Genomic DNA, 12,459 nt, shown 5'->3' with positions numbered 1-12,459 from the left:
GCTGGCAGAGTGACAGACTCGAATTGACACAGCAGAGTGACTTTGAATTTTGCGGGTGCTGTACGTGAATTGGTGGGAGGAGCTAGAGCGCTTGGCCGCTATAAAATACGGGCATCTATAGAAAGAAACACTGTCGACGTTTCGGGCCGAGACCCTCCGTCAGGACTAACTGAAAGACAAACGAGGGCATGAAATACGGGCTGCAGTCTTCCATTAATCTCCAACTGCAATCTCACATTTTTCCTGCCCTCACACTTTCCGCAGGGATCGCTCCCCACGCAGTTCCCTGGTCCATTCGTCCCTCCCCACTGATCTCCCTCCTGACATTTACCCGTTTGCAAGCGGTGCAAGTGCTACACCTGCCCCTGCACCTCCTCCCTCACTACCATTCAAGGCCCCAAACAGTCCTTCTCGGTGAGGCGACACTTCACCTGTGAGTCTCTTGGGGTCATCCACAGCATCCGGAGACCCGACGCAGACTGGGAGACGGCTTCGCCGAATCCTGCAGAAAAAGCGGGATCTTCCAGATCAGCGGGTTTTAATTCTGCTTCCCATTCCGGCATGTCAGTCCGTGGCCTCCTCAACGGCAACTCCGTCTGGGTAGCCTCCAACCTGACGGCATGAGCATCGATTTCTCGAACTTCCGGCAATGATACCCCTACCCGCACTTCACCACTTCCCATTCCTGTTTTCCTCTCTCTCCTTATCACCTCCCTCTGATATTCCCCTTTTCTTTCTTCCATGGCCTTCTGTCCTCGCCTATCAGACTCCCCCTTCTCCAGCCCTGTATCTCTTTCACCAATCAACTTCCCAGCTCCTTACTTCATCCCTTCCCCCCCTCCCCATCTCCCAGTCTCGCCTATCAACTGGTGTTTCTTCCACCCCTCCCACCTTTTTACTCTGACTCCACACTCCCAGTCCTGATAAACTCTTTTCCACAGATGCTGCCTGGCCTGCTGAGTTCCTCCAGCGTTTTGTGTTCGTTGCTTGAATTTCCAGCGTCGACGGATTTTCTCTTGTTTGTCGCTGCAATTCATCAGAAGTTCAGGCAGCATTTGTGGAAAAGAGATCTCCTCGATGTAATATAGTCTGTATTCAAAACCGACGCAAGCCAGATCCCCAGTACCATCGGGTACTGTCGGGTTTGGGGTGGTAGCCAGCCTCCAATTTAAACACATTGTCACTGGCACAGTCTCCGAAACCGCTCCCGTACGAGACCCTCAGGGCGAAGCTCCAAGCAGAAAGGCGCCTGATTTGATATTTGGTCTCGGCTGTGTGTCCCCTATTTGATAAACAGACGCGTGAATCCCGGCGAGTTGGTGCCGTTTATCTTGGCGATCTCGTGGCCTTGTTGAACCCCGCGGGCCAGGGCGAGGGAGAAGTGGGAGCTGGAGGCGAGGATGCAGATTTGGGCGGCACTGGACTGGACTGCAAACCACCCTGCCTTGATCGAACAGACCGGTCCAAAGCAGCGAACTGGATGAGTTTCCAGCATAATCCCGATGAAAGGACAGATTGCTTAAAAAGTAATAGGTAATGTCTAAAGAATGGCAGTGGACATGGTTAGTAATTTTGTGGATGATACTAAAATAGGTGTTGTTGACAGTGTACTTACAACAATTACAAGGGGGGGGGGTGGATCTTGAACAGATAGATACGTGGACTGAGGATTGGCCTTCTGTCCAGATACATTCAAGGTATTGCATCTTGGGAGACCAAACCAGGATAGGGCTTATGCGGATAATAGTAGGGCCCTGCGCATCGCAGAGGAGAGGGACCTAGCAGTTCAAGTGCATAGTTTGCTGTAATAACCAGCATCACAAGCAGATAAGGAGGTGTAAACGGCATTTGACATACTGCCCTTTGTCAGTCAGGTCAAGAATAGGAGTTGTGAAGTTGTGTCTCAGACGCTGGTGAAGGCCTCAGATAAAATTGAATGTAGGCCAATGGAAATGTGAGACAACAGCACTACCAGCAAAGACTTAAAGTAATTGACAGATAATTTAAAAGAATAATAAGGAATTTTTCTTTGACCCAGACAGTGGTAAGGGATGTGAAACTTTAGTACATGACAGAGTGAAAAGGTGGAAACAACTATTACATATGAAACTGGATGTGTAGTCCAAAAATTATGCCTTGCAGGTCGACGGACACAATGCAGGGAAGTGTAATATAGTGAGTTGTTCTTTTATTGGCCAGTAAAGGTGAAGTGGGCCCGGTGGCCTTATCTAGTTCATAAATGTTCTATGAGTCTGTAACTCAGAGTGGTCTAGGTTTGCCCATGACATTAATCTAGGTGGGGAAGTAAGCCTCACAGAGGTGTAAAACGACTGTGGAAGGGTCAAATGACTGGACTAGAATGTATTTAGCAGAATGAGAAATCATCCACTTTGGTGGAAAGGACGGCAAAGAGGCAACATTTTTTTTGAAAGTGACTGTAACTGTGCATTCAGAGGGATTTGTGTGTCTCTGTAGACAAATTACTAAAACGTAATGTATAAGAATAAGCATTAGTTAGGAAAGCAAATGCTATGTTAATCTTAGAGACAACAAGAAACTGCAGATGCTGGAACCTGGAGGAAGTTGTTGATTTTTATGGAAGGGCTTTGGCAAGGCTCCACATGGAAATTGAACCTAAATGGGCTCTTTAAATGGAACAGGAAACACATGCCTTAGAAAGGTTACTGTAAATATTCCCTGCATTGTTCCTGGGAGAAAATAACTTATAAAGAGATGTTCTCTGTGCTCTTTGAAGCAAATAAAATTCTTTGGCAGAATGGATGCTGAGAGTTTCTTCCCTCATGCTGGTGAGAGGCCAGACATTCAGGACCGGGATGAGGAGAACACTTAGAAGGTAGCAATATCTTGGAACGCTACAGTCCACGAGATCAGCAGATATTCAGGATGCAGGTTCATACACTTTTAGCACTGAGGGAATTAATAAGTATAGAGAGGGGATGGGAGAGTTAATGATTGGCTGCAATCTTTTTCTTTATATTTTGACTATGATGCAAGATCATGGTGAAACATCAGAGCCTTGATCAAAGCAACGTGCACAACTCCACATCAATCAAAATGAGTTACACTCACTTTCAACCAGTCAGCTCACATTTCAAACAAAAAGCCTCAAATATTTTTAAAAATGAGCAATAGCTTCAAAGCTCAATTTGTCTTTCTCTTAAATGCAGATTGCCCCTTTATTGAGATGACAAAGCAAACTTTCAGATTTGCAGAATTGGACCAATTACTAACTGAGTTTTGGTTAGCTTTTCCCAGCAACACCAATGCTGAGAAATTTCAAGTTTACCATGCTGAAGTTATGAGCGGCTGACACGTTCCACCCAGGCTCTTTGATCATTTCAAGGGTTTAATTGAAAGTCAGTGAGAGCTCTTCTTATATACAAGACATCAAACAGCATCTTTTACACTGACAGTAGCAGCCAATATATCTCAAAGTGCAGTCTAATGAATTGGCAAATGCTTAATGTTGGCTAAGAGTTGAGCTTCCAATTCAAATCTAGTCCATTCCTAAAACTGGCTGCTTCCATTACTCTTGTCACTCAAATTATCTTTTGCCGAAACCTCATTCATGCCATTGTCAGCTTTGGACATGGTAATTAAAGCTTCCTGACTCATTATCATCTTTCTTCCATCTGTTACTGCCCGCTGTGCTGCCGGCATTTAGGGCAACAATAAAGGTTATCCTTCTCTGTCTGTCTTTGGCCATGTTACTTTGCACACAGATATAAAAGAATTCTTCATTGCTGTTTCCATAACAATTTTTTTGACCAGTCAGGGGTGTCAGCCCTGAGCTGAATGAACCCAGAGGACCGGTGGTCTACTCTTAGTCTGGCCTCTACCCTTTGACCTGCTTGGCATTGGTAACTCTACCAACAGCCAAAACATAAAGCCCTGATTCCAGCCAATATAGCTCTCTGAGTTATTGAGGAACACAAGCCTCCAAACCCTACAACAAAGTTGTGGTCCTCTTGGAGGCTTTCTTCCATCAGTTCACCCAAAAATCTATGATGCCAACTGTAGTCCACCTGCTATTTTGGGTTTGTTAATCTGCATTGCTGGTCTGGTTATGCTCTTATTATATATTAAAAAAATCATCCTTGAATTCAAATCTCTCTCCATTGACTTGCCTCAAATCTTTTCAATGAATAGTTTGTCTGTATCACAGTTTTCATTGTTCCACCTTGAGCTATCTGGACCCTAAAGTCAAATATTCTCTCCCTTAACCTCTTGCAACTCTCTCCTTTAGGCCAGGCTCTATCTGCTTGAGCAAGCTTTTGGTTACATCCAAACATTTCCTTATACTGTTTATACAAGACTTTATTCATTAAAAACTCCTGTGAGACATCTTGAGGTATTTTATCATGATAGATGTAATACAAAAATATGAACTGTTGCTGTGACTTAATATGTTGTTGGCCAAAGTTCTAGACTTTCCCAAACCCGGGAGTACACAGAAAGAGTCCTGGGCAGCTCTTCCTAGATGTGCAGCTAAGCATTCAAAATAAGATTGGGAGTGAATGTTTGGTGCTTAAGCCACATCTGGAAGTCATTTACCGACTGAAAAAACACCAGGCTAGTACTGTGGAAAGTTTCAAAACAATTATAAAACCCAAAGTAAACACAAAGTACACTGCAGATGCTGTGGTCAAATCAACACGTACAAAAGCTGGATGAACTCAGCAGGTCGGGCAGCATCCGTTGAAATGTGCAGTCAACGTTTCGGGCCGAGACCCTTCGTCAGGACTGAAGAGGGAGGGGGCAGGGGCCCCATAAGGAAGGTGGGGCGAGGGTGGAAAACCAATCAGAGGGAAGTTCAAGGGGTGGGGGAGGGGAAGCAGGGAGGGGATAGGCAGGAGAGGTGAAGAAGGAATGTAAGGGGAAAGCACTATGGGTAGTAGAAGAGGCAGAATCATGAGAGACATGATAGGCAGCTGGAAGAGGAGGCAGAGTGAAAGTGGGATGGGGGAAGGGAGAGGGAGGGAATTACTGGAAGTTGGAGAATTCGATGTTCATACCAAGGGGCTGGAGACTACCCAGACGGTATATGAGGGGCTGCTCCTCCAACATGAGTTTGGCCTCATCATGGCAGTAGAGGAGGCCATGTATGGACATATCCGAACGGGAATGTGAAGGAGAGTTGAAGTGGGTGGCAACCGGGAGATCCTGTCTGTTGTGGCGGACGGAGCGGAGGTGCCCGACAAAGTGGTCCCCCAATCTGTGTCGGGTCTTGCCAATGTAGAGGAGGCCGCACCGGGAGCACCGGATGCAATAGATTACCCCAACAGACTCAGAAGTGAAGTGTTGCCTCACCTGGAAGGACTGTTTGGGGCCCTGAATGGTGGTAAGAGAGGAGGTGTAGGGACAGGTGAAGCACTTTCTAGCTGCCTATCACGTTTCTCATGATTCTGCCTTCTTCTACTACCCGTAGTGCTTTCCCCTTACATTCCTTCTTCACCTCTCCTGTCTATTCCCTCCCTGCTTCCTCTTCCCCACCCCTTGATCTTTCCTCAGATTGGTTTTCCACCCTCTCCCCACCTTCTTTATGGGGCCCCGCCCCCTCCTTCTTCAGTCCTGACGAAGGGTCTCGGCCCGAAATGTTGACTGCACATTTCAATGGACGCTGCCCGACCTGCTGAGTTCATCCAGCTTTTGTACGTGTTTAATTATAAAACCCAACTTTTTAAATTTGGCCTATTTATAGGATTACTTGGTACCTGTTGATGTTGATTACATTCATATCATTACATTCAATTACAATTTAGTCTATATAATGTTTGTCTTTACTTATGATTTTTAATTTTGTCTTGTATTTTTATTACTAGATTGATTCATCTTTACAATCGATGTAAAGCATTTGAGCCTGCATCTTAACATATAAAAGGTTAAGATAAAGTTATAATTATTATTTAGATCAGCTAGAGTTCAGGACTAGCATGTTCCTGTGGAGATGAATGATAAGGATGGCAGGGTTTGGAAACTTCAGATGACATGAGATACTGTAAGTTTTGTCAAAATGAAAAGGAAGCATACGTATGGTTTTGGAAGCTGATATTAGATAAGGCCCTTGATGAATGTAAAACAGAATTAAGGGGCCAAAAATTCCTTAGTAAGCAGGATTAAAGAAAACCTCAAAGTAATTTATATATACTGCATTTTAGGAGTGAGAGTGTAACTAGTGAAAGAGTGGGTCCACTGAAGGACAAAAATGGGAATTTATTCATGAAGCTAAAGAGAGACCTCAGGAGGACCAGAATCTTGTTGTGGGTTGGAGGCTTACATGCCTCAATGACCTGGAGAGCTATGTTGGCTGGAGGCGAGGCTTTATGCTTTAGCTCTGGATAGGGTCAACCATGTCAAGCAGGTCAAAAGCCAGAGACCAGACTAAGAGTGGTCCACCGGTCCTCCAGGTTCAGGGGTACAGCTCAGGGCCAACAACCCTGAGTGGTCAAACAAGATTGTGATGGAAACAACAATGAAGAATCCTGTACATCTGAGTGCAACAGTATTCCTGAGTCTCACCCTGTGTAACTAACAGTAGTAAAAACTGAGAGGATGAAGGAAGCCCTGAACACCACCAGAGATGGAGGAACTTCATTCCTGCCTTAAACACCAGTGGTTTAGTGAGCAGGAGCAGGGGAAGGTAAAGAAAGTAGAAAAAGTCCTAAATGAACACTACACATCAGTACTCACCAAGGAGAAAAACATAAATGTTGTAGAATCTGAAAGGGATGCGTTAATATTAAGGAGGCAGCGCTGAGTGTCTTTAGAAACATTAGGATGGATAAATTCCCAAGCCTAATGGAATCTATCACCGAACGCTGAGGGTGGCAAGTGAGAAGATTGCTGGGGCATTGAACAGATATCTTTATATCTTTTTTTAGCCACAAACAAGAAGAATAGCCAATGTGTATAAGATGGGCTAATCAAGGAAATGTAAGCCAGTGAGCCTTAAATCAGTTGTAAAGAAATTATTGAAGAAAATTCTGAAGTACAGGATTTACCCATATTTATAAATACTTAAGATTTAAACTATCTCCCTCAAAAGATAATCAGGTCAGCTATATGAACTACGCCCTTAAACTGTGGAATTCAATACCTGAAACTATAAGGGATGCAGACTCAGTTGACACTTTTAAATGCCAGCTCAAAACATATTTATTTAACCTTGCTTATAACTGACACCTTTTTGTCTTTTATTTTCATGTTTATTTTAAATTTTATTTTCATGTTTGTACTTTTATCCCATTATAAAGCGCTTTGAACTACATCATCTGTATGAAAAGTGCTCTAGAAATAAAGTTATTAATATTATTATTAATATTGTTGATATTGTTATTGTGGATTATTATTATCACAGATTAACTGGAATAGTCAGCATGGCTTAGTAGTTCCATCTCACAAATTTAATTGAAATTTTTTGAGGAGGTGACTAAGATCATTTTTGAGGGTAGAGCAGTGGATGGTGTCTACCAGGACTTCACTAAATTATTTTCCAAGGTTCCTCAGAGTAAAGTAGTCCAATGGATTAAGTCTCATTGAATCACAGTAAACTGGTAATTCAAGAAAGTTGGCTCGATCATAAAAGACAGAGGGTAATGGTAGAGGGATTCTTTTTTCTGACCAGTGGTGTTGAGCAAGGTTCAGTGCTGGGACCTCTCGTCATTGCTTTATGTAAATAATTTGGACAAGAATGTCAATGTTCTGATTAGTAAGTTTGCAGATGGACATGAAAATGAATGTGGTTGTGGATAGTGAGGGAGATTGTTAAAGGATATAGAACAGTTGAAAATTTTAGATGAGTAATGCTAATTGACATGTGTAAGGTGTTGTATTTTTGAAGGTCAAATGCGAGAGGAAAGCATAAAGTAAATGGCAGGGATTCCCAGCCTGGGGCTCATGGTTAATGGTGAGGCTCCAAGGGATAAAAAAGGTTAGAAACCTCTGCTTTAGAGTATTAATGTAAAAAGGCATTGAGGAGTACGAGTCCATAGCTCCATGAGAATGGCAATACAAGTGGTTAGGATGCTAAAGAAAGCATATGGCATGCTTGCATTCCTTGGCTGAAGCTTTGAGTGTAAGAGCTGGCAGGTCATGTTGCAGCTGTATTGAACATTTACAGTATTTGTGTACCGTTCTGGTTGTCACAATGGGGAGGGCTTTGGAAAGAGTGCAAATGATGTTGCTGGATTAGAGTGTATTAGCTATAAGGAGAGGTTGGACAAGCTTGGATTTCAACATTTGAGACTCAAGGATGACTTGACAGAAGAACATAAAATTATGAGAAGCATAGATAGGGTAGATAGTCCCAGGGTTTTTTCCCAGGGTTGAAATGTCAAATACAAAAGAATATTGGTTTAAGATGAGAGGGGTAAAGTTTAAAGGAGATGAATAAGGCAGGGAATAGAGGGAATATAGACCATTGCAGGCAATGGGATTAGTTAAATTGGTACCATAGTCAGTACAATTTTAGTAGGCTGGTGGACCTGTTCCTGTACCGTACTCTTCTACATTCTAGAAGCAATGGAACTCAGTTGCTCCCATTGAGAACAGTTCCACTCAAGTCAGTCTTTATTTCAGGCGAGGAGGGAATTGTGCTTGGCAGAATATTCAGATAAACATATGGTAATGCCACTTTTCTTTGGTAGGGATTTTAAATTTCAGCCTCAGAATCAGAATGATAAAACCTTAAGACATAGGAGCAGAATTAGGCCATTCAGCCCATCAAATCTGCTCTGCCATTTTTTCATGGCTGATTTATTATCCCCCTCAACCCCATTCTCCTGCCTTCTCCCCATAACCTTTGACACCCTGACTAATCAAGAACTTATCAGCCTCTGATTTAAATATACCTAATGACTTGGTCTCCCCAGCCAACTGTGGCAATGAGTTCCACAGATTCACTACCCAGTAGCTAAAGAAATTCCTCCTTGTCGCTGTTCTAAATGGATGCCCCTCTATTCTGAGGCTGTGTCCTCTGGTTCAAGACTGCCCCACTATGGGAAACATCCTCTCCACATCCATTCTATCTTGGCCTTTCAATGTTCAATAAGTTCCACTGAGACCCCCCTCATTCTTCTAAGCTCCAAACCATCAGACACTCCTCATGTTAACCCTTTCAACCCCAGCATCATTCTCGTGAAGCTCCTCTGGACTCTCTCCAATGCCAGCATATATTTTCTTAGATAAGAGGCCCAAAACTGTTCACAATATTCTGAGTGTGGTCTGACCAATGCCCTATAAAACCTCAGCAATACATCCTTACTTTTATATTCCAGACCTCACAAAATGAATCTAACATTTAATTTACCTTCCTCACCACTGACTCAACCTGCAAGTTAACCTTTAGGTAATCCTGCACGAGGACTCCAAGTGTCTTGGCACGTCTTATTTTTGAATTTTCTCCCCATTTAGAAAATGGTCTTCGTCTTATTCCTTCTACTAAAGTGCATGACCATACAATTCAGTTCAATACAGTTCATCTGCTGCTTCTTTGCCCATTCTCCCAATCTGTCCATGTCCTACAGACTTCCATCTTACTCAACACTGCCTGTCTTTCTGTCATCTGCAAACTTGGTTACAAAGCCATCAATTCTGTTATCCAAATCATTGACACATCACTTGGAAAAAAGTGGTCCCAACATTGACACTTGTGAAATACCACTGGTTACCAGCAGCCAACCAGAAAAGGCCTCCTTCATGACAACTCTTTGCATCCTGCCAATCATTTCTATCCATGCTAGTACCCATTTTGTAATACGATGGGCTCTTATCCAATTAAGCAACCTCACGTGTGGCATCTTATGAAAAACCGTACACCTGTAAACAACAACCACTGACTCTTTGTCTATCCTGCCTATCACTTCCTCAAAGAATTCCAACAGATTTCTCAGATTAGATTTCCCCCTACAAAAACCATGCAGACTATGACCTATTTTATCATGTGCCTCCAAGTACCTCACAAACTGAACTTCAACATCTGGCTTAAGTAATTTTCTTCAGTCTCCCTCCCTTCTTAAAGAGTGAGTGGCATTTGTAATTTCCAGTTCTCTGGAAACATTCCAGAATCTTGTGATTCTTGAAATATCATTACTAGTGCCTCCATAATCCCTTCAACTACCTCTTTCAGAACTCTAGGGTATATTCTATCTAGTCGAGATGACTTACCTACCTTCAGACCTTTCAGCTTCCCAAGCACTTTCTCGAATTTCTGGCATACTACTAGTGTCTTCTACTGTGAAGACCAACGTAAATACTTATTAAGATCATCTGCCATTTTTTGTCCCTCTCTACTACCCCTGCAGTGTCATTTTCCAGCAACCAACATTCACTCTTGCTTCTCTTTATATATCTGAAAAAACTTTTGATATCCTCTTTTATATTATTGGTTAGCTTACCTTCATATTTAATCTTTTTTCTCCTTATGGCTTTTTTAGTTGCTTTCTGTTGGTTTTTAAAAACTTCCCAGTCCTCTGAGTTCCCAATATTTTTGCCATATTATATGCCCTCTCTTTTGCTTTTATTTGTCAGCCATGATTGCATTAGAGTACTTCTTCATCTTTGGTATGTATCTATCCTATACCTTCTCAATTACTCCTGGAAACTCCAGCCATTGCTGTTCTTCTGTCATCCCTGCTAGTGTTCCCTTCCAATCAACTTTAGCCAGCTCCTTCTCACATGCCCCTGTAATTCCCTTTACTCCAGAACAGAGTTTAATATCACTAGCATACTTCATGAAATTTATTGTTTTGCAGCAGTGGTACAGTGCAATACATAATAGAAAGAACTATAAATTTCAATAAGAATATATATATGTAATTAAATTAATTTAACAGTAGGTAATGCAAAAGGGGAGTGAAAATATAGTGAGGTAGTGTACATGGGTTCATTGTCTGTTCAGAAATCTAATGGCAGAGGGGAAGAGGCTATTCCTTATACACTGAGGTAGCAATAAGAGAGTACGTCCTGGGTAATGAGGGTCCTTAGTGATGGATGCTGCCTTTTTGAGGTATGACCTTTTGAAGGTGTTCTCAATGATGGGGGGAAGGAAGGGGTGCTGGTGCCCATGATGGAACTTTCTGCAGCTTTTTCCACCCTGTGCAGTGGCCCCTCCATACTTGATGGTGATGGAACCAGTAAGAATGTTCTCTGTAGAAATTTGCTAGTCTTTGGTGAAATACCAAATCTCCTCAAACTCCTAATGAAATACAGTGGTTGTGGTGCCTTCTGTGTAATCACATCAACATGTTGGGTCAAGGATAGATCTTTAGAGATGTTGACATCTAGGAGCTCATTCTTTCCACTGCTGAATCCTCGATGAGGACCAGTGTGTGTTCCCTTGACTTCCAGTTCTTGAAATACACAATCAGTTCCTTGTTTTTACTGAAGTTCAGTGCAAGGTTGTTGTCACAACACTTAACCAGCTGATCGATCGCACTCCTCTGTGCCTCCTCATCACCATCTGAAATTCTGCCAACTATACCAGGTTTATGTAGATTGGGATCTGTAGTTTTATTCAGATTTAAAATATGGTGATCTTCGTGAATGTGTCCAATAAAGATATGCCAGAAGATATGCAGCCCAGGGCATGTCAGATTTTATAGGGAATTAAACCAGACTTAGTTAAATTTTAACCATGCACGATCATTTTTCCGTTAGTGATAAAAATCCGGTTTCATTGAATGAACTAGTTTGGAAGTAGAAACACAGTAAGATTCTAGAATTAAGTAATGGGACTAAGGTACTGAGACTGAGTCTCACTATGATAAACTTGACCATAACGACAAAATAATTGAAAATCAAAAAGAGTTTTAAAAGCAAAAGTTGTAATAAAGAATAGGCTTATATCTCAAAGTTGCAATTAAAAAAGGGACAATATAAATGCAAAACATACAGAGAAGGAAAATCTGAGGCAGATTCTGGAAAGAAAGAATAAAATGAAACAAATAAAATAGCAAAATGGAGTAAAAGACTACTAGAACCAACACAAATCTACATATCTATATTGCAACATTTATGATCCTACTCTACAAACATTGGAGTGAATTTCATCTTTAGCCCATTTTAGTTACTTTAATTAATTAATTTCACAAAGTTTGAGCTATAATCTCCACGTCAAAATTAGTTTCAAATAAAAGTATTGGTTATTAAGTTACTGTATATACCAGCACTCATCAATTTTCAGGTGCCAGTAATAATGACATTCACTAACTCTCAGCATTGTTCATATCTGCACTTTCATTCTGTGAAACAAATCAGTCATCACCCTCTCAGGTCTACTCATTTGCAAACTGCAGGACACCAGAATTGATTGGGTCATATACAGGAAATGCAAAAATAAAATTAGACTACCAAGGAGGTTTGACATTAAATTTAAAACAATAATCAAGAGAAACTTCCTACAGGGATGTAAGGTCATGAAATTTATATTCAGGTTTATTA

The sequence above is a fragment of the Hypanus sabinus genome, chromosome 27 (assembly GCF_030144855.1).
Source record: "Hypanus sabinus isolate sHypSab1 chromosome 27, sHypSab1.hap1, whole genome shotgun sequence".
Classification (NCBI taxonomy): Eukaryota; Metazoa; Chordata; class Chondrichthyes; order Myliobatiformes; family Dasyatidae; genus Hypanus; species Hypanus sabinus.
This window is presented reverse-complemented; position numbering follows the sequence as displayed.